Source organism: Rattus norvegicus, chromosome 3, assembly GCF_036323735.1.
Source record: "Rattus norvegicus strain BN/NHsdMcwi chromosome 3, GRCr8, whole genome shotgun sequence".
NCBI lineage: Eukaryota > Metazoa > Chordata > Mammalia > Rodentia > Muridae > Rattus > Rattus norvegicus.
The window spans coordinates 25,201,526-25,221,840 of record NC_086021.1 but is presented as its reverse complement, the minus strand read 5'-3'; the positions used below and the strand labels follow the sequence as shown (position 1 = coordinate 25,221,840).

At 40.5% G+C, this 20,315-nt stretch overlaps 1 pseudogene; it reads left to right on the top strand.

The window, feature by feature from the left end:
• Window positions 1–293: 293 nt before the first annotated feature.
• Window positions 294–20,315, top strand: part of Uba52-ps1 (ubiquitin A-52 residue ribosomal protein fusion product 1, pseudogene 1) — a 37,111-nt pseudogene continuing 17,089 nt past the window's right edge.

The following is a 20,315-nucleotide window of genomic DNA, read 5'->3' as shown; positions in this document are numbered from 1 at the left end:
AATCTAATGCTGGAGACTGACTCCTCTCTTGGAGTAGGGCCAGCAAAGTATAAAAAAGTCTATTCAGTCCCAAATCAAAGGACACCTGCCTGTTAAGACAAAGGACAGAGCAAGCAGTGAAGATCCAGGTAAATATATTTAAAATGCAAATTATACCAGCCCTCAACAAACACCAAGAAGTCAACAAAATGATCTAAGTATTAAAAAGAAAAGACAAAACAAACAAACAAAAAACCCCAAAACCCCAAACCACTCTTTCTCTTCAACAAGGTTGCCAAGTAGCAGATGCCAACATGCAGATCTTCATGAAGACCCTAATGGGCAAGACCATTACTCTTGAGATCGAACCCAGTGACACTATCAATAATGATCCAAGACAAGGAAGGCATCCCACCGACCAGCAGAGCTGATATTCGCTGGCAAACAGTTGGAGGATGGCCACACCCTGTCCAACTACAACATCCAGAAAGAGTCCACCTTGTACCTGGTGCTGCGTCTGCACAGTGGCATCATCGAGTCATCCCTTTGTCACCTTGTCCAGAATTACAATTGTGACAAGATGATCTGCCACAAGTGCTACTCAGGCCTTCACACAGTATAGTCAACTGTTACAAGAAGTTCAGCCACTCCAACAACCTGAGCCCCAAAGAAGAAGCTCAAATAAATCTGGGGCCATACCTGGCCTGTGACCCTGTGACCAAATAAAATCCATTGACTGGGGCAAAAGAGAGAGAGAGAGAGAGAGAGAGAGAGAGAGAGAGAGAGAGAGAGAGAGAGAGAGAGAGAGAGAGAGAATGACAAAGAAAAATATCAAGCTGGGCACAGGACTTAAACCCTAGCATTCAGAGACAGAGGGCAGGCACATCTCTTTAAGTCTGAAGGCAGCCTGGTCTACAAAGTGAGTTCCAGGACAGCCAGGGCTATACAGAAAACCCTGACTCTAAAACAAAATGAAATTCTGACAATTAGCTTTCCTGTGTAAAACCATTATGATTCTTTAGCATATCCAACAAAAATTCATGTATTGGTGGCATGAAAACACACTGTTAAGTATGAGTACTCTATGCTGGTACAGCACACCAGACCAACCCACATTTGGAAAACAGTTGTGTAAGAAATATAATAAGACACACATTTAAACAACTAACATTATGGGATTTTGTACTAAAAACTGAGATCTTACGAGTAAACTGTAGTGGTTTGGCTTGATGCTGCTTGTATATTATTGTTCATATTGGTTCCTCAAGAGGGGTTGCCCCCATCCCACAAGCAGAGCATCATGTACTTAGGTGATGCTATGTGAACCTTCTCTCCACTTTAATAGGTCAATAAAAGGTTAGAGCCTATGATTGGGTAGTAGATAGGAAAGGTGGGACTGGAGGCTCAGGAGATGGTGGCAGGTAGAAGGAGAAAAAGAGAGAAGGAAGAGGAGAGAAGGAAGCCACTATGCACCAGAATCATGTGGCTGGGAGAAACCAGAAGTAATAAGGAGTCTTAGAATTGGGAAATAAGTTAGTATTGTATTAGATATGCCAAATCTAGGCATATAACTTATGATTAAAAAATTTGGATTGTGTGTCTTTTACATGGGTTGTTAGGGTTGGAAATTTTAATAACAAATTGACAAACCCATGTCTGGCTTAGAACCGAAGTAACCCGATATGGAAATCCACCCCCATCCACTCAATATTAACAACTAGGGCTTTACTCTGAAGCTGCTTCAGGGTGGAAATTAAGCATGAGTCTAAAGGGTGTACAGAGAGCTAACTGAGAGGCTCCCTGCCCAAGCCCCAAGCAAACCTAGGCAACCAGAGTTAGCACACCAGCCCTGAGTTGGACACAAGGTGGCACCAATGCCACAACATAGTTGGGGTTCCCTGAGTCTGAGAGAAAAAAAAGGACAGGAAGTCAAGGTTGCCTGAGATGAGGCCTTCACAACTGAAAATTAGCAACTGAAAACACAGCAGGTATGTTTCCAAAGCTTTCTCACAGATAACAATGGGCTGATCTAGGCATCTCTCTCCCAAATCAACCTTCTCATGCACACTTTGATTTCCAACATCCCTCCACTTCTAAACAGGGCACAGGACACAGGTAGCAAGACCAGCTATCTCAACTGCTTACACTGCAGGCTGTGTAAGATCAATACACAGGCTGAAGGCTATACAGGACAGTCAAAGACCTAAAGGGCTCAAAACACAAAAGCCAAGGTTCTTTGTAGAGTCAGACCCTCCTTACTAGTGAAAGAATCTGAAAGGACCTTAATGTCCTAAATCAAACACCAGGAGGAAACAAAGATAAAAGAAACTTCAGACCAAATATAAGAATTAAAATAGTACCACTGCACTCTTTTCCTCCTTCGCTTTTTCCCACATAAGGTGCTATAGAGAATTGAGGAGTTTCTTAAGTAGTGAATATAACAAGCAGTGATTTTGTTTTTAACGTTCTTAACTTCTCAGAGTATATATGACCAAAGTCTAAGAAATTAAATTTGCCAAGGTAAGTTGAAGATAATTTTTGCATTTTCTACAGGCTAACTCTAAAAGCTGTACCAGGATCCACTCTGACGTAACACTTTACCAGCAAACTTGTAATTATAAACAGTATGATCTGCTCTCGTTAAACAAATATCTTGATTGATTAGTACTTAATGTTAACTCAACGAATAAATAAAATAGTTAGATTCAGTCATCACAGAGACAACAACAGTACAATTAATACAGTAATGAAAATGTAGCTCTACCTTATGTCTATATAACAAGGAACTATAGTAAGGACTAAAGAGGGCTAATATTGCCCATACCTTAAGAGGCATGGACCTGGTCTGGAGTGATAGCTCAGTGGATAAGAGGTCCTGAGTTCAATTCCCAACAACCACATGGTGGCTCACAACCATCTGTAATGGGATCTGATGCCCTATCCTGATGTGTCTGAAGACAGCTACAGTGTACTCATGTTAATTAATTAATTAATTAATTAATTAGCCATGGACCCAGAGAAGCAAGGTGAAATCATCTAAACCACTATGAAGACAACCAGGCAATCAAGCACAGTGATATATGAAGAGATCTTAAATGACAAATATGTATCAGTCAACTGCACGGGTTAAAAAAAACATGACACTGACATACATATTGACAGCAATTTGCTGTCAATTGGGGGCAAACATACACAACTATGACCATCAAGAAGACTCAAAATTAAGAAAAACTTGGGTAGTAATACTCAATAAAGAAAAAGTGCTAAAATGATCAGAAAGGAATAAATCTAGATTGGGTAAATGAAAAGTCAGAAAGAAATTATTTGGTATAAAAAAAAGGAAAATAAAACTAATTAAATAAATAAATAATTGGGGGCCAGAAACAGATAGAACAATTTCACTGGGCAAAAAAAAGTAGGTGAATAGGTGTCTTACAGTTTTATTGCTGTGAAGAGACACCATTACTGAGTCAACTTTGATAAGGAGAACTGACATTGGGCTGGCTTACACTCTCAGAAATTTAGTCCATTATTGCCATGGTGGGAAGCATGGCAGCATTCAGGGAGGCATCGTGCTGGAGAAGGAGCTGAGAGTTCTACATCTTCATCTGAAGGCAGGAGCAGGAGACTGTGTCGACACTGGTCATAGCTTGAATATAAAGGCCTCACAGTCCACTTTCCCAGTGATCCACTTCCTCCAACATGGCCACACATACTCCAACAAGGCCCCACCTCCTAATAGTGCCACTCCTTATACAACAAGCATTCAAGCATATGAGCCTATGGTGGTCATTCCTATTCAAATCTTCACAGCAGATAAGTCTTCAGACAGGGAGTTCATAGCTAAAACTATTAGCTATAACTAAAATTTCCAGATATCTTCACCAACCCACAAGACAAACTACTCATTCATTCCAGAGACTAGACCCAGGAAGAGTAGATAGAGCTGGTAGAAGAGGCAACCAATACAAAGGGGTAACTCGGTGATACCCTTTCTAGACTAACAATTATGGCCTTTTGCCCCCGCCAGCGGGGACCCAGTAATTCAGGGTCCCGAAGAGGCCTTCTACCTGTGGGCCAAAATGGGGGTGAAGAGAAAAAGGAGACCAAGCAAAAGTTCTGTTGTCAAGGTCTCGTTTATTGGGGTGAACGTTACAGCTTTTAAGGCTTTCAGGTAGGGGGAGTGTCCTTTGCGAAACACAGAGGAGGGGGAGGTGTGGATATAGGTAGTGATAGCTGGAGGCAAAGATGTCAGGCAGAAGACGATGAGGTCAGGTGGTGGAGACACCGGGTGTTGATTCAGGAGATAATAGGTATCTGCTAAGGGAGCTGAGGCATCCCTTGAATGTCATCTTCCTGTGCCATAAATTCATGGGAGAGGCTTTCATCCAACAATCTTAAGACTTAAGGCAGTCATCTTAGGGGTGAGTCTCTGTGGCCAAACAGCCCAGAGTCACCTAGTCACTTTGAACCATGCAGTTCAAAAAGCGGCTAGGCCCAAATCCAATATGGCTCCCTGCAGCCCTTTCCTGACCTTCTTTGACAAATCCAAAAATGTTCTCTGCTATGTATGTACCCTTTCTCAAGCAAGAAAAAACAGATCTTTCTCTAGGAAATCAAAAGCATGCACCCCAAATGACCTCAGGGCCAACCCTAATCCTGAGTTCCTGCATGAAGACCCTGAGAGATGAAGTGAAGCCTGGGATACTCCAAGGTGTTGGAAGTGCCAAAGCTGTGATTTCTTCCAGGGAGAGTTGCTTACATGGGATAGAACCAGCCTGGAAGAAATATATTTAACAGGCAGAAAGATGGAGGGATGGTGCCATCTAAGCCTCCGATATCAGATATTAAGCTACAGCCCTAGTTCTAAACCTTCCTAATGCTGTGACCCTTCAATACAATTCCTTGTGTTGTGGTGAACCCAACCATAAAATTATCTTTGTTGCTACTTCATAACTGTACTTTTGCTACTGTCATGAATCATAATGTAAATATATGTTTACAGATGGTCTTAGGGAGCCCCTGTAAATGGGTCATGACCCACAGGTGGGACATCTAACCTAGGGGACTTGATGTTTACATGCTGCCTTATCAGTCTTGCTTTGTCCAGCGTTTTCTGACTATGCCCCCATTCCTCCTTTTAGGAAATAGTAATATATATCTTTTCCATTGTATGTTGAAATTAATTCACTTTTCGAATTCACAGGGTTTTACAGAGACTGAGTGAGACCATGGGGACTTCTAAAGTAGGATTAAATATACTTCATATTATAACAATGGCCTTTGGAGCCTGGGAGGGAAATGTGGTGGTTTGAATGAGAATGTATCCCCTAGGCTCAAATGTCTGAACCCTGGTGGTGACTTTACAGGCTATACCTTGCTAGGAGCTAGCTCTGAGGCTAGTATATATTGACTAGCCCCGATTCCTGTTCACTCTCTCTGCTTCATATTTGGAGTTTAACATGTGATCTCTCAGTGCCCTGCCATGATGGTCTCATGGAAGCCCAACCAAAATAAACTCTACCATAAACTGAGTTGGTCATGGTATTTCATTATAGCAACAGAAAAGCAAATAGGTCAGGCTATAAGTAATTGAAGATTAAAACAATTTTTTCTTAATCTTAAAAAGTTCATGATAAAATTGGGCACAAAACCAGTCAAAAGCACTCAACATCTCTAACCATTAATATAGATAGCAATTCCTCTAAATATTGCAGTGTCCCATCCTCCTGCTTAACAGAACAAATGGTTCCTCCAGCTTCTGGAACAAGGCAGCCAGGTGCTCATCCTACAACCAAGAAAAGACATTCCAATAAACAGCAGGTACAGCTCCCTGCCACAAAAATAACTTTAAAATGCCAACACACTTACAAATACAATTTCATTTTTTTACACTGTTTTGATTAGTTTGCTTTTTTTCTCCATCTTTATTAACTTGAGAATTTCTTATTTACATTTCAATTGTTATTTCCTTTCCCGGTTTCCAGAACAAAATCCTCCTAACCCCTCCCCCTCACCTTCTATATGGGTGTTCCTCTCCCCATCCTCCCCCCATTATGACCCTCCCCCCAAAAATCACATTCACTGGGGATTCAGCCTTGGCAGGACCAAGTGTTTCCCCTTCCACTGGTGCTCTTACTAGACTATTCATTGCTACCTATGCAGTTGGAGCACAGGGTCAGTCCATGTATACTCTGTGGGTACTGGCTTAGTCCCTGAAAGCTCTGGTTGGTTGGCATTGTTGTTCATATGGGATCTCAAGCCCCTTCAAGCTTTTTAAGTCTTTTCTAAGATTCCTTCAATGGGGATCCATTCTCAGTTCAGTGGTTTGCTGCTGGCATTCGCCTATATATTTGCTGTATTCTGGGTGTGTCTTTCAGCAGAGATCTACAGCCGGTTCCTGTCGGCCTGCACTTCTTTGCTTCATCCATCTTATCTAGTTTGGTGGCTGTATATGTATGGGCCACATGTGGGGCAGGCTCTGAATGGGTGTTCCTTCTGCCTCTGTTCTAAACTTTGCCTCCCTATTCCCTCCCAAGGGTATTCTTGTTCCCATTTTAAGAAGGGTGATGCATTCGTATTTTGGTCATCCTTCTTGGGTTTCATGTGTTCTGTGCATCTAGGGTAATTCGAACATTTGGGTTAATATCCACTTATCAATGAGTGCATACCATGTGTGTTTTTCTGTGATTGAGTTACCTCACTCAGGATGATATTTTCCAGTTCCATCCATTTGCCTATGAGTTTCATAAAGTCATTGTTTTTGATAGCTGAGTAATATTCCGTTGTGTAGATGTACCACATTTTTTGTATCCGTTCCTATGTTGACGGGCATCTGGGTTCTTTCCAGCTTCTGGCTATTATAAATAAGGCTGCTTTAAACAGAGTGGAGCATGTGTCTTTGTTATATGTTAGGGTATTCTTTGGGTATCTGCCCAAGAGAAGTATAGCTGGGTCCACAGGTAGTTCAATGTCTAATTTTCTGAGGAACCTCCAGACTGATTTCCAGAATGGTTGTACCAGTCTGCAATCCCACCGACAATGGAGGGGTGTTCCTCTTTCTCAACATTCTCGCCAGCATCTGCTGTCACCTGAGTTTTTGGTCTTAGCCAGACACTGGTGTGAGGTGGAATCTCAGGGTTGTTTTGATTTGCATTTCCCTTGTGACTAAAGATGTTGAACATTTCTTTAGGTGTTACTCATTCATTCCGCATTCCTCAGTTGTGAATTCTTTGTTTAGCTCTGAGCCCTATTTTTTAATATGGTTATTTGTCTCCCTGCAGTCTAATTTCATGAGTTCTTTGTATATTTTGGATATAAGCCCTCTATTGGTTGTAGGATTAGTAAAGATCTTTTCCCAATCTGTTCGTTGCCATTTTGTCCTTACAACTGTGTCCTTTGCCTTATAGAAGCTTTGCAGATTTATGAGATCCCATTTGTTGATTCTTGATCTTAGAGCATAAGCTATTGGTGTTTTGTTCAGGAAATTTTCTCCAGTGCCTATGTGTTCGAGGTATTTCCCCACTTCTTCGTCTATAAGTTTGAGTGTATCTGGTTTGATGTGGAGGTCCTTGATCCACTTGGACTTAAGCTTTGTACAAGGTGATAAGAATGGATAGAACTGCATTCTTCTACATGCTTACCTCCATTTGATCCAGCACCATTTTCTGAAAATGCTATCTTTTTTCCTTGGCTCCTTTGTCAAAAATTAAGTGACCATATGTCTGTGGGTTCATTTCTGGGTCTTCAATTCTCTTCCACTGCTCTATCTGTCTGTCTCTATACCAATACCATACAGTTTTTATCACTATTGCTCTGTAATACTGCTTGAGTTCTGGGATAGTGATTTCCCCAGAAGTCTATTTATTGTTGAGGATAGTTTTAGCTACTCTGGGCTTTTGTTATTCCGGACGAATTTGCACGTTGTTCTGTCTAACTCTATGAAGAATTGGCTTGGAATTTTGATGGGGATTGCATTGAATCTGAAGCAGTCATTAAAAGACTCCCAACCAAAAAGAGCCCAGGTCCAGATTGGTTAAGTGCAGAATTCTATCAGAACTTCATAGAAGACCTCATACCAATACTATCCAAACTATTCCATGAAATTGAAACAGGTGGAGCACTACCGAATTCCTTCTATGAAGCCACAATTACTCTTATTCCTAAACCATACAAAGACCCAACGAAGAAAGAGAATTTCAGACCAATTTCCCTTATGAATATCAACACAAAATACTCAATAAAATTCTTGCAAACTGAATCCAGGAGCATATCAAAACAATCATCCATCACGATCAAGTAGGCTTCATTACAGGGATGCAGGGATGGTTTAACACACGGAAAACCATCAACATACTCCACTATATAAACAAACTGAAAGATAAAAACCACATGATCATTTCATTAGAGGCTGAGAAAGCATTTGACAAAATACATCACCACTTCGTGATAAAGTTCCTGGAAAGAACAGGAATTCAAGGCCCATTCCTAAAGATAGTAAAAGCCATATACAGCAAACCAGTAGCTAGTAGTAAACTAAATGGAGAGAAACTTGAAGGAATCCCACTAAAATCGGGGACTAGACAAGGCTGCCCACTCTCTCCCTACTTATTCAATATAGTTCTTGAAGTTCTAGCCAGAGCAATCAAACAACAAAGGGAGATCAAAGGGATACAGATTGGAAAGGAAGAAGTCAAAATATCACGATTTGCAGACAACATGATTGTATACTTCAGTGATCCCAAAAGTTGCACCAGAGAACTACTAAACCTGATAAACACCTTCAGCAAAGGGCCGGGTATAAAATTAACTCAAACAAATCAGTAGCCTTCCTCTACACAAAAGAGAAACAAGCAGAGATAGAAATTAGGGAAATGACACCCTTCATAATAGTCCCAAATAATATAAAATACCTCGGTGTGACTTTAACCAAGCAAGAGAAAGACCTGTATGATAAGAACTTCAAGCCTCTGAAGAAAGAAATTGAAGAAGATCTCAGAAGGTGGAAAGATCTCCCAAACCCATGGATTGGCAGGATTAATATAGTAAAGATTAGTTTGCCTTTAAAGTCAAGCTATAGGTGACAACTAGTGGTATACTTTGTCCAAACTGCAAACAACTTACTTTTACTGATTAGTAAATTTTATATGTTCTTTGTATTTTTCAAAAATTAGAAACATAAAAAGAAAATGTTTTGCTATATACAGATGATTAACTAATAACACTATGTACTAGATACTTATATGTTTTTCCTAATTCCCAGTATTACTAGCAATGCTGAGCTAAACAAAAATATATTGAATTGTTCTGTGCAAGAATATCTACTTCCTCTGATCAAAATTTTTGAGAGTAAAATTAACTTTAAAGGTTAGAATTTTTGAGCAGTGAAAATATATTCTACGTGAAGCCATATTGTAAACTAAAATGAACAAAAATTATCTGGATATGTAAATATCTTTATTCATTAAAACACAGCCTTTTTCCCAGCCATGATTTTCAGATTTCGTACTCCAAAAACACTGCCTCATGGTAGGTAGGTGGAGATTCTGTATGGAGAGAAAAAAAAAGTCAGTTTTATACCATAACGTACTCCTCATTGATAGTTTATCAAGGGAAATGGGAAATTTGAAAACTCAAATGTCCAATTAACGAAAGACAAAAGTATAATCCCAAGTAAGCCTTATCAAAATGTGTTCTTTTCAGGTTGCTTTATCAGTGCAGTCTGTCCAGAGAACATCCTCCCTACACTTTTAGTCTCATATTTAAACACTTTCCAACTTTCTACTTGTAATCCGGGTCAATGGGGAATCTATGCCTTCCTGAAGAACACTTAACATCCACTTTGCATCAAACATCAATAAATCCAACTGTCACTTACTTGTTACCATTAATTAGTTAAACAATCTACTAAAATATTCCCTTTGTCATCTGACCTAAAATAACTGTTAAACTGTGTCATAGAAGCAACTCAAGAAAACACACATAGTATAACACATCTGCCAAACAAAATGCACCCCCAAGAAATTCATTAAAAGATCTACATAAGGGACTTCTTAGTGTGATAACAAATTGAATACATGAGGTTGAAACAAAATACATAAAGGAGTATTACTTACTGCAGACCCATGCCAAGATGTGCTCTTGAGAAATGATTACATGCAAGAGATCAGGGGTAAGAAGGTGTGGGGGTGGGGGGTGAGGGCCTGGAGACTGGGTAGAAGCAGGCAGACAAGAGCAGAGCCATGAGGGCAGAGAAGGGAAGACAAGCTCAGAGGACAGAAAACTCTGGCATTCTTAATGCAACACTTAACTGTACTATACAACACCAAGATTATCAGATCCTGGCATGTCTCAAGCTCCCAGCTTAGGGACTAACTAGTCAGCTAGTTAAGTCATTGTTGGATCAAAAGAGGCACAAAGTTAAATTTTTCTAAGTACAAGTTAGGCCACCACTGCATTAACTTTCACAAATTAATGCAACATTTACATTTCTTTCTGTAATTCTCTACGATTATATCAAAGACTATTATATGAAGCCTTCACTATCAAAGTCAAACTAGCTTCGGTAAGATTTATAAGAATCTTTAACACTTAAAACATATTTTATCCACACACATGACTCCTACTTTTTGAAATGCCTTTTGATTTGGTTTCTCTTTCTGGCATTTGTATTAATGACATATTATATACATGAAAAACGGCTAAAGACACACGGACGTTGTCAGCTAAGTCCTAGGAATGAGAAAGACAATTAAATGTTTTAGGGGCCTATGTAAAAGGCCCTGAGAATAAATTACTAATTCTGTGGACTTTGCTCTTAAATTTACTCTAGGTGGGTACCAGGGTGTTCCATGGTGTGTTCCTTATTAAGCCCAGAATTGCCAGATGTATCTCATAAATTCTCCTTAAGAGGCTTATTCGCTAGTCTTCACCCCTTAAGAGCCAAAGAAATTCCTATTGCATAATGACTGGTTCAAAGAAACTCTGAATCTATACACATACTTTTAACAGCAAATGACTTGAACATTCTGCTAATGTGTATGTGGCAATCATTAAATGTAACAACATGTAGTCATATGCATGAGAATGTCCTCATAGACTCTCATATTTAGACACCTAGCTGGTGATGCTGTTTGGAAGGGATTAAGAGGTATGGCCTTGCTGGAAGAAACATTTCCCAGGAGGGAAGCTTTGAGAGGTAAAGAATGTTGTATATCCAGTCTGCTCTCTCTGCTTCTGCTCACCACCATGCTTCCCATCAAGATGTCTATTAAACTATAAACAAAGTTACTTTCTCATGGGAAAAGCAACAGGAAGGTCTCTTCCTTAGGTTTGCAGCTTACTTGGCAGAGCACCAGGATTCTCTGCTTGAGAAAGTCTGCTTCCTTGGTTTCAGTTTGCTTAGAATGACAAACACCCTAGGTTGCCTGCAAGCTGGCAAGCTGGGAACAGTGTCCTCATGCCATTTCTCTACAAATAATAAAATATATCTTCAAACTTAAAGCCAGGTATGGTGTATTACACCTTTAATTTCAGTGTCTGGAAGGTACAATGAGGAGAATCAGAAGTTCAAGGCTAGCCCCATGTATATAATGAGCTAAGGACCAGCCTCAACTTCAGAACCCTAGTCTCAGTTCTTGAAAAAATGAATAAATAAAAGAAAAATAAGTGAGAAATAAAAAATAATAACAATTCATTTGATTATTCATTTAAGAGCACAGTATGCTCACCAAAGTTTCTGCTGTGAAAAGCCAGTGAGAAAATCCTTATTGATGGTGTAACAAGGAGGGTATCAAGTCTGACACTGAGAAAGATGCTAAGGCTATGGATATGCATCAGGGGTGCAGCACTCGCCTGTCATTGAAGAGGCTGTGGGTTTGGTGTCAATAATTAAGGAAAAACGCAAAACCAAGCAAGCCCCACAAGAAACTAAAACTATGTTTTCTATGAAAAATTGTCCCAAGGCAAAGTCACTTCCCAGGTAGTGGAAATTAGTGAAATAAATATCTGAAGAGAACAAAATTTACAAATACCTGCTACTTCCCCCAATGGGATTCTTTCCTCTCTGAGAATAATCTGTCAACTCCAGAGGAGTGACTGAAGAGCAGCCATAATTTTGACAAACACCACAGGTAAGGAATGAGAACTGGAGTTGAAGAATCTTCCAAGAATACTGATCTCTATATTACCAAAAAGAACTGAGGCTGGAGAGATGTCTCAGTGGGTAAGAGCCCTGACTGCTCTTCCAGAGGTCCTGAGTTCAATTCCCAGCAACCACATGGTGGCTCAGATCAGCTCTGCAATGAGATCTGATGCTCTCTTCTGGTGTGTCTGAAGAGAATGACAGTGTACTTACATACATAAGATAAATAAATAAATTTTAAAAAAAGTAATAAGAACAAACTAGAAGTAAACAAACCAACTTTTCTGGAAATTAAACCCCCGAAAACTTCTACTAAAAGGCCAAATACAAGGCAAGTGATACATTTCTACATACTTGCACTGATACTTATTGCCCTAGTTAGGTTTATTATCACTGTGCTGAAACACTGAAGCAAGTTTCAGAGGAAAGAGTGTATTTGCCTTACACTTACACTTGGTAATCCATCACTGAAGGAACTTGGGACAGGAACCCAGACATGGTAGCAACCTAGAAGCAGGAACTGGTACAGTGGTCAACCAGTGGGAGCTTACTGGCTTCCTCACCTTGCTTTCTTATACAGCCCAGGACCACCAGGCCAGGGGTGGCCACACCCACAACAGCCTGGGCTCTCCTGTATAAATCACTGAAATAACACCCTATAAGCTTGATAAATAAAAATAAAACCTGATCTTATGGGGAAGCATTTTCTTAATCGAGGTCCCCTTCTTTATGATGACTATAGCCTAGATTGAGCTGACATAAACATGGAGATCATATTCATATGTACACGTTCATATTTCACTGAAACCAACAAGAATCTTGTTTCACATACTCAAATATTATCATGAAAATATATTAAATTGCCATTAACTGTACATGTGATTGGGTAGCAAAGAGTGTTTCAGTCCAGCCAGGACTACATAATGTTGGGGTAGAACTCTCATTTCGCATCCAGACAAACCACAATGGGACAACAAGGTTCCATGTGGAAATGTTTAATGAGAGAAGAGTAGAAGAGAAGAGGAGTAAAGACCGTCCATGAGCATGTGGAGGGAAGGGGGAAGGAGAATGGGGAGAGAAGGAACAAAGGGGAAGAGGGGAAGCAGAGCAAGAACAAGAAGCAAGAAAGGAAGAGAGTAAGAGAATGAGGACGGGAAAAGCATCCCCTTTTATAGTGCCAGGCATACCTGGCTGTTACCAAGTAACTGTGGGAGTGGAGCTTAGACAGAAAACTAACATAGTGAGAACCTGTTTCCAAGAAAAAAAACAAAAACAAAAACAAAAAACAAACAAGGAAAATGAACAAAAAAGTTTTTTCCAGGACTGAAGAGATGCTTCAGTAGAGAAGAGAATATAATACCCTTGCAGAGGATCAGAGATTGGCCAAAGCAAACACATCTAGCATCTCACAACCACCTGACTCAGCTCTAAGAGCTCAGACACACTCTCTGGATGCCAGCACCTTCATTCCCATGTGTGCATACCCACCATCACCATCAAGCTGCTACTACATACACATGCATATTATTAAAATAAAATAAAACATTTTTAATAGAAAAAATTCTGAAAATTCAGACTCAAACTCTGAACATATATATCATAAATTCTCTTCTAAAAGTAGTATAGGAAAAAACTCCAGCATTTGGACCTCATTGAAGGCAACAAGAACCATGTAGTATGTGGAAAATTACTACAAATCATTCATAGGATTATACACTATGAGGTGTCATGGTATAAAAGCATAAATTTCTGCTAATCCATAACGATCACCAGAAAAGAAATAGTTTATCAATGTCTCTGTGGTCTTATCTATAGAGAGGTTCCCCACTCCAGAATACTTGTCTGTTTATTTAAATAAGACTTTGTCTAAAGGGAAGAGGGCAATGGATTAGGATACAAATAAAATGATGAGGCATAGTTCAAAAAATGAGGTTTTTCTTCCTGTTCCAAGCAACTTTTGCAATTACAATGTGTCCTCTTCACTATGCTGACTCATTAGGAAGCAATGGTTCTGTATTGACAAGTCATCAATTATAAAGCTAGACTTGTAGGTAAAAACCACCTTGTTTGAGGTGATTGGGTTTCCAAAGCTAATTGTATGGTGTTTGCTCATCTCAGGTGAGCATCAGTGAGAAACAGTGTCTAAAATACAAGGTACAAAATAAATCGGCCCACAACTTCTCTGTATTCTGCAGCATTAACAGAGAAACTATCAATGATGATATCAAAAACTTAAGCTTAAAAGTAACTTAGACATGAACTCATAAATCTACAACACATTATGCCCATCATTTGGGGAATGTCCTCAAAACACTTTAGTGATTTATCACAGGATTCTATCCTGCCAGTGCAGAGCAAAAAGCATATTGGAACAGACTTAGAATCCCTCTGAAAACTATACAAAACATAAAGTCACTTAAAGGCACCATCCAACCGCTACAGAGAGACACAATGGAAAGGATTTACTAATGAAAGACCTCAGCTCAGATCTTAGTCAAAGGACTGCCACCTTAGCTATTATACAGGGTATATTCAAGAGCAGTGAGCCTCAGATCTCTTCACCTATTAACAAGAAATGTGACTCGCTAGTGATCAGAAAATCCCCATGTGGGGCCATATGTGGATATTAGGTAGTGATGTGAGCAGAGTAAAGAGAACTGAACGTAAATATGTCAAGTAAGGAGGGTTCCGTTGTTTAATCCTGTCTTTAGCAGCCTTTTTCTTATTTAAGTTTTAGATTTAAGTTCTGAATAGAGTCTCCTCAAGGTTTAAAAGTAAAAGAGTTTTGAACAGATGAGACTGATTTAAACTAGTCAGCTAAAAATAGTGTAAAATTCCTCAGTGTAGGGTTGCGTGAGTCCCATGTCCACTCTGCCACAGGGCAAGGCTGCAATAGGCGGGATGTGGGAGATGACTGCACTTACCCCATCGACCAGTGGTTGTATGGGAAGTCAAGGGACACTGCTCTGGGGGGGGGATGAAATGTAGTCTGAGGCACAGGACCACTGGAGCTGCCTGATGGATTGAGGAGGTTCCTTGGGCCTGCAACAAGGCAGGGGCTGTCTGGTTCTTATGTTCTTAGGCATCCAGGTGCCCCTGAATGCCACAGAAGAGTTGAGAATGGAGTTGGGGCCCATGGAACTGGATCTAGTCCTGGGCTGAAGGGGAAAGAAGGGGGACTCTAGCTGGTCCTTTGAGGAGAGGTTTTGGGTTGGTGAGGGGGCGCTTGGTTTGGCTTGGTTGTGGTGGTTGCTGTGGCTGGGAGAGCAGGGAGGCCTTCTGCAGGAGATTAGGTGCTGGCTCTGTAGTCTAAGGCCTTCTCTGTGGCTCACCATGGCGAATCCCAATAAAATGAGGCAGTCCATGGTTTTACGATATTTATCGGCATAGTGAAAAGTGAATGATTAAAACCGTACCCCACTTCTTAGGGTGGACTTGCGATTAAGTACCTTTTGAAGGGTGAAATATCTAGGAAGGAAAGGTTATTGGCTAAGCCTCCAGGCCTTTGGTACCTCATTAAAATGGAGATCTGTCTTGAGTCTATGAGACCACAGGCCATGTCCTCTACCTGTGGAGGGACTTGAGGCATTGCCCTTCTGTGACTGATGGCCATGAATCTATGGAGGGCTGTGGGCTTGTGATCTGCCTAGTTTCCCAGGGGTCAGGGGAAATGCCTACTGTCTCTTCAGTGTCACCGGGATTTCTAGCCTTAGTTCAACCAGGAACCAGGCTGTCTTTCATGTTACCACACAGTTCTTACTTCTTGTTTTCATATGACTCTATGAAAGTTGCCCAAAGTGCCTCAACCACTGAAAGGTTCTGTAGGCTAAAACTGTAAAGAAATATTAAGGCAAAAATATTAAATGTCAGCCAATCAGTGACTATAAAGCATAACTATGCCCTGTTCCATTCAACATACCAGAACAGTCAGCCAGCTGGCTTCCCTTCAATGGAAGGGGAATGATAGAGCAGCACGGATTTAGAATGTTTACAATAGGCTTCTTGACTTACAGGATTACTAAAGCATGTGTCATTCTTGATGGGCACAGCAGTAGCAGCTCATTCTGGACTTCAATGTACATGTTAAGAGGCCTCTCACACCCCATCAAAAAACTTCCTTTTGTCTGCTTACGTGGGCATTGGTAAGCTTTACTTAATTTTGCTTATTTTTTGGTTTTTCTGACATAGGGTCTCTATAGCCAAGGATGGCCTAGAACTCAAAGTTATCTTACTGACTCAGACTGGGTCTTGACATACACTACCACATTTGATTCTTAATTTTAATATTTGTCAAAGGAACTATCATCATTAGGAACAATCAGGTTTTGCAAAAGTGGCATTTCACATATTTACTAAGAAAATTGCTTATACAATAAATAATAAAGAGCTCATTTATCACACCGTGACAAAATGCTCCCAAATACAGCTAATGGCATTTGTAACTCCTAAAGATATGAAGTATTAATGAAAGAAACTGAAGCTTGCTTGCTCCCCATACCCCTGTAATTTCAACACTCAGAAGATTGAGGCTGAACAGTTATGGCTGGTTTGGGCTACCTAGGAGTGGTAATGGCAGTGTTGTGGGGAGGAGACATAGGAAGAACAAGCCAGGTACAGTAAGTCACACCTGTAATCCCAGAACACAGGAAGAAGCTAAGGCAAGAGGATTCTGAGTCCAAGCCAACAGAGGCTAGATAGCTATGTAGTTAGATCCTATCTCAAACAAACCAATAACCCAAACAAGTGAGTGCAATTGCCTTTGAGTGACTTTATTCAGTCTCATTGCTCTGGTCATATACAGATACAAAGTGCTACCTTACCCTCACTTAATAGTTACAAGAAATATTTGTTAACTAAAACAAATGTACAATGAGTTCACTATTGTGCCCATTTTAGTTGTATGACATAACACATAATGTGCCACAAATGTAGAGAAAGCAACCTGGGGCCACTCTTTGACAAGGCGAGATAAGCTGGGTTTGGGCCCACACATATCTCTCTTCTCAGTACCTTTCTCCCTTACCTTAGCCATCAGTTTCCTACTTAGGCAGTTACTTACAACTGAGGACCTTAAGGTATAGTGCAATCCAGGGACATTTGTATTTAAAGGGGCTTCTCCGTAAGAAATCAATGGGACAGTCTTTTAAATGAAGAGAGTTAGTGAAACTGGGATATCACATGCAAAAGAAGATGGACCATTAGTTTACACTATATATAAATATTAATTCATAATAGATTTTAAAATGGACTTAAACGTAAGACCAAAACTACTGAACTCAAGAAAAAGAAAATAGGTAAATATTTTGACAGTGGATTTGCTAATGATTTCTTGGATATGATATGAACATATTCTCACAACAAAGTAGATAAACTAGAAAATACTCAGACGTAATACTGTGAAAGCAGAAGGGGGTCCATGACAAGAATAAATCCCATGATTTTGTGTGCCAACTAAAACTCTTAATTAAACTTTTGGGGAGAAAAAGTAAAAACTGGAGCTGAAGAGATGGTTCAGCACTTGAGAACACTTACTTCTCTTGCACAGGACTAAGGTTTAGTATCCAGCGCACACAAGGCAACTTGGAACCATCTGTAACTCCAGTTTCAGGATATGCAACAATTTCTGGCCTCTACATGCATGCTGTAAACATACAAACGTAGTCAAGTATTCATATATTGAATTAATAACTATCAGCACTCAAATGCTGCCGCGGTGGCAGCAGCACACAATCACAATCCTCACAGCCTGCCAAAATGGTCTGGATTCGTGAATGAAACACACATATACACAGACCACACAGACACACAGACTCACACACACACACACACAGACACACACACTCAGAGCCTTCTATATAATATACTTTAAAAATCGAAATGTCTGGACCCATCCAAACATCCCCGCAACTAAAACAGTCTCCCCTCCCATATGCTTTAATTATTTCTTACAAAATATTCAATACTGGCAGCCACAGACCCAAGCCTGCAGCCCTCATGCGCCATGATCTCCAACTCTTACATGTTGTCAGGGTCCCTGTGTCTTTGTCTCCCTGTCCTATGTTTCTCAGGCTAGGACCTTCTCTTTCCCTGGCAATGGTGATCCCCAAGTCCCGCCTCTGTCTCCCTGCCTAGCCATTGGCCACCAGCAACTTTATTACCAATCAGAGCCAGCTGGGGGTGAGGACCCTCAGAGTCTTACAGGCAGACATGTGGTTCCCATGTACTTTTGGGAGCCAAATGAACACAAATAGCATTACAACCAGTCCACAACAGTCATAGACATTAAGAAAATGAATATTTAAGTTAAAACTGCATCAAATCACACAGCAGTGAAAAGGCAACTTACAAAATGGAATAAAGTAAGTGAAATTATATTCAATAAGAGATAAAGATATAGGCTACTTAAAACTAATTTTATCATCACTGAAAAAGTAATCTAACAGTTTTGATGTATGGATGGCCAATAAGCACAGGAAAATACGCTCCCAGTCACCAATCATACAAAAACACTAGGAGAGGCCTCCTCACACCCAAATGGACGGGTACTGGGGTTCAGGGTGTTGGGCATAATCTAAGTATTGAATCCAGTGTCATGTGTGCCCTAAGCAAGTGCTCTACCACTTAACTCTATCCTCAGCCCTTTTTTCCCTTGAGTCAGACTCTATGTAACCCAAATAGCCAGAATTCCTGATCCTCTTACTTTCATCGCCCAAGAGAGGAACTAGGTGAGAGGATATAATGATGCTCCTACTGTGGGAAAAAGCATGGCAGAAATCAAAAGCATTACTACAGCACTACATTTTCTATGTCCACTTCTGAGTATAGACCCAAACTCAAAGTAGATGTGGCCCTTGGTGAAAATGGGTTGAGTTGCTTCCCGGGGTCTCTGGTCTGGCAGGAAATGAGCAGAGTGTTAACAGATCTTACAAGGAAAGCGGGGGGGGGGGGTTGGGAGTACAATACAGGAGAGCTATCCAGGGTCCTGGGTCCCCTCTGCTACTGTGGCAGTGCCAGTGCCAGTGCCAATGCCAGGGTGGCATTAGCAGCAGTAGGCTTTGCTGATGGCAGGAGGCTGCGCCAAGGTCCAGATGAAAGCTTCTGATGAAAGCTTCTGGAGAGAAAGCTCTTTCCCAAGAGTTACAACTCATTAAAACAGACACTCCCAGATTACTCTAGGCAACATAGCTTCTGTACTTTATTAAATGTGAATAGGAAATATACTTTTGGAGGAGTAGAGTGGATTCCAAGGGCAGATGCTTGGATCCACTGGATCAGTTTGAGAAGCTAGTTCTGCTCTATTTGCATGGGGAAGGATTCCAGGTGTTTTTCCTACGTGACTAATAGTCCTGGTCTTCTCAGTGTGGTGTCCTGGTTACATGTTCTAGAGCAGGCAACGGCCTCATTCCTACCATTATCAATTCTGAGATTCATGGTGTTTGAGATCACTAAACCTTCTGAGTTCTTCTGTCTGATGTCATGGTCCACTTGCTCACAATGAAACATTTATCTGTACACCTGTATTCCCAACAGCAGCATTCATAGTAGCTAAAAGGTGAAAGCAATCCCAAATATACATTGATATACAATCACAAAACAAAACATGCCACATACACACATGAAATATTATTTAGACTTAGGAAATTTAGGATGTGCAACAGCATAGTCATGAAATCAAGATGCTAAGAAAAGCAGTCATTTGTAAAGGTAAACTGCTCTACCATCCCACTCAGACCAGATACTTCAAGTATTTAGGAGATACTGAAAATAGGAGAGTGTGTTTTGGGACTGGGGTAATAACAGGAGAATCTTAGGTCAAGATGAAAGGGATTTATTGACGAATGGTAGTAATGTCTGTTGCACACTGTATTAATGTTACTGAACAACCCATGTAAAAATGGTTGGGACCAAAGAGATGGCTGAGCAGCCAAGGGCACTGGCTTCTCTCTCAGAGGAATATGGTGGGCTCCACTGCCAGCACCCATATGGTGATTCACAGCTGTCTTTAACTCTAGTAACGGGAGTACCCAATGCTGTCTTCTAGCCTCTGTGGTTACCAGGCAAGAATGTGGTGTAGAGACATACAAGCAAGCAAAAATACCTTTACACATAAAACGATAACTAAAAAAGGATCATCAAAATGTTACATTTTAGGGGTTGGGGATTTAGCTCAATGGTAGAGCGCTTGCCTAGGAAG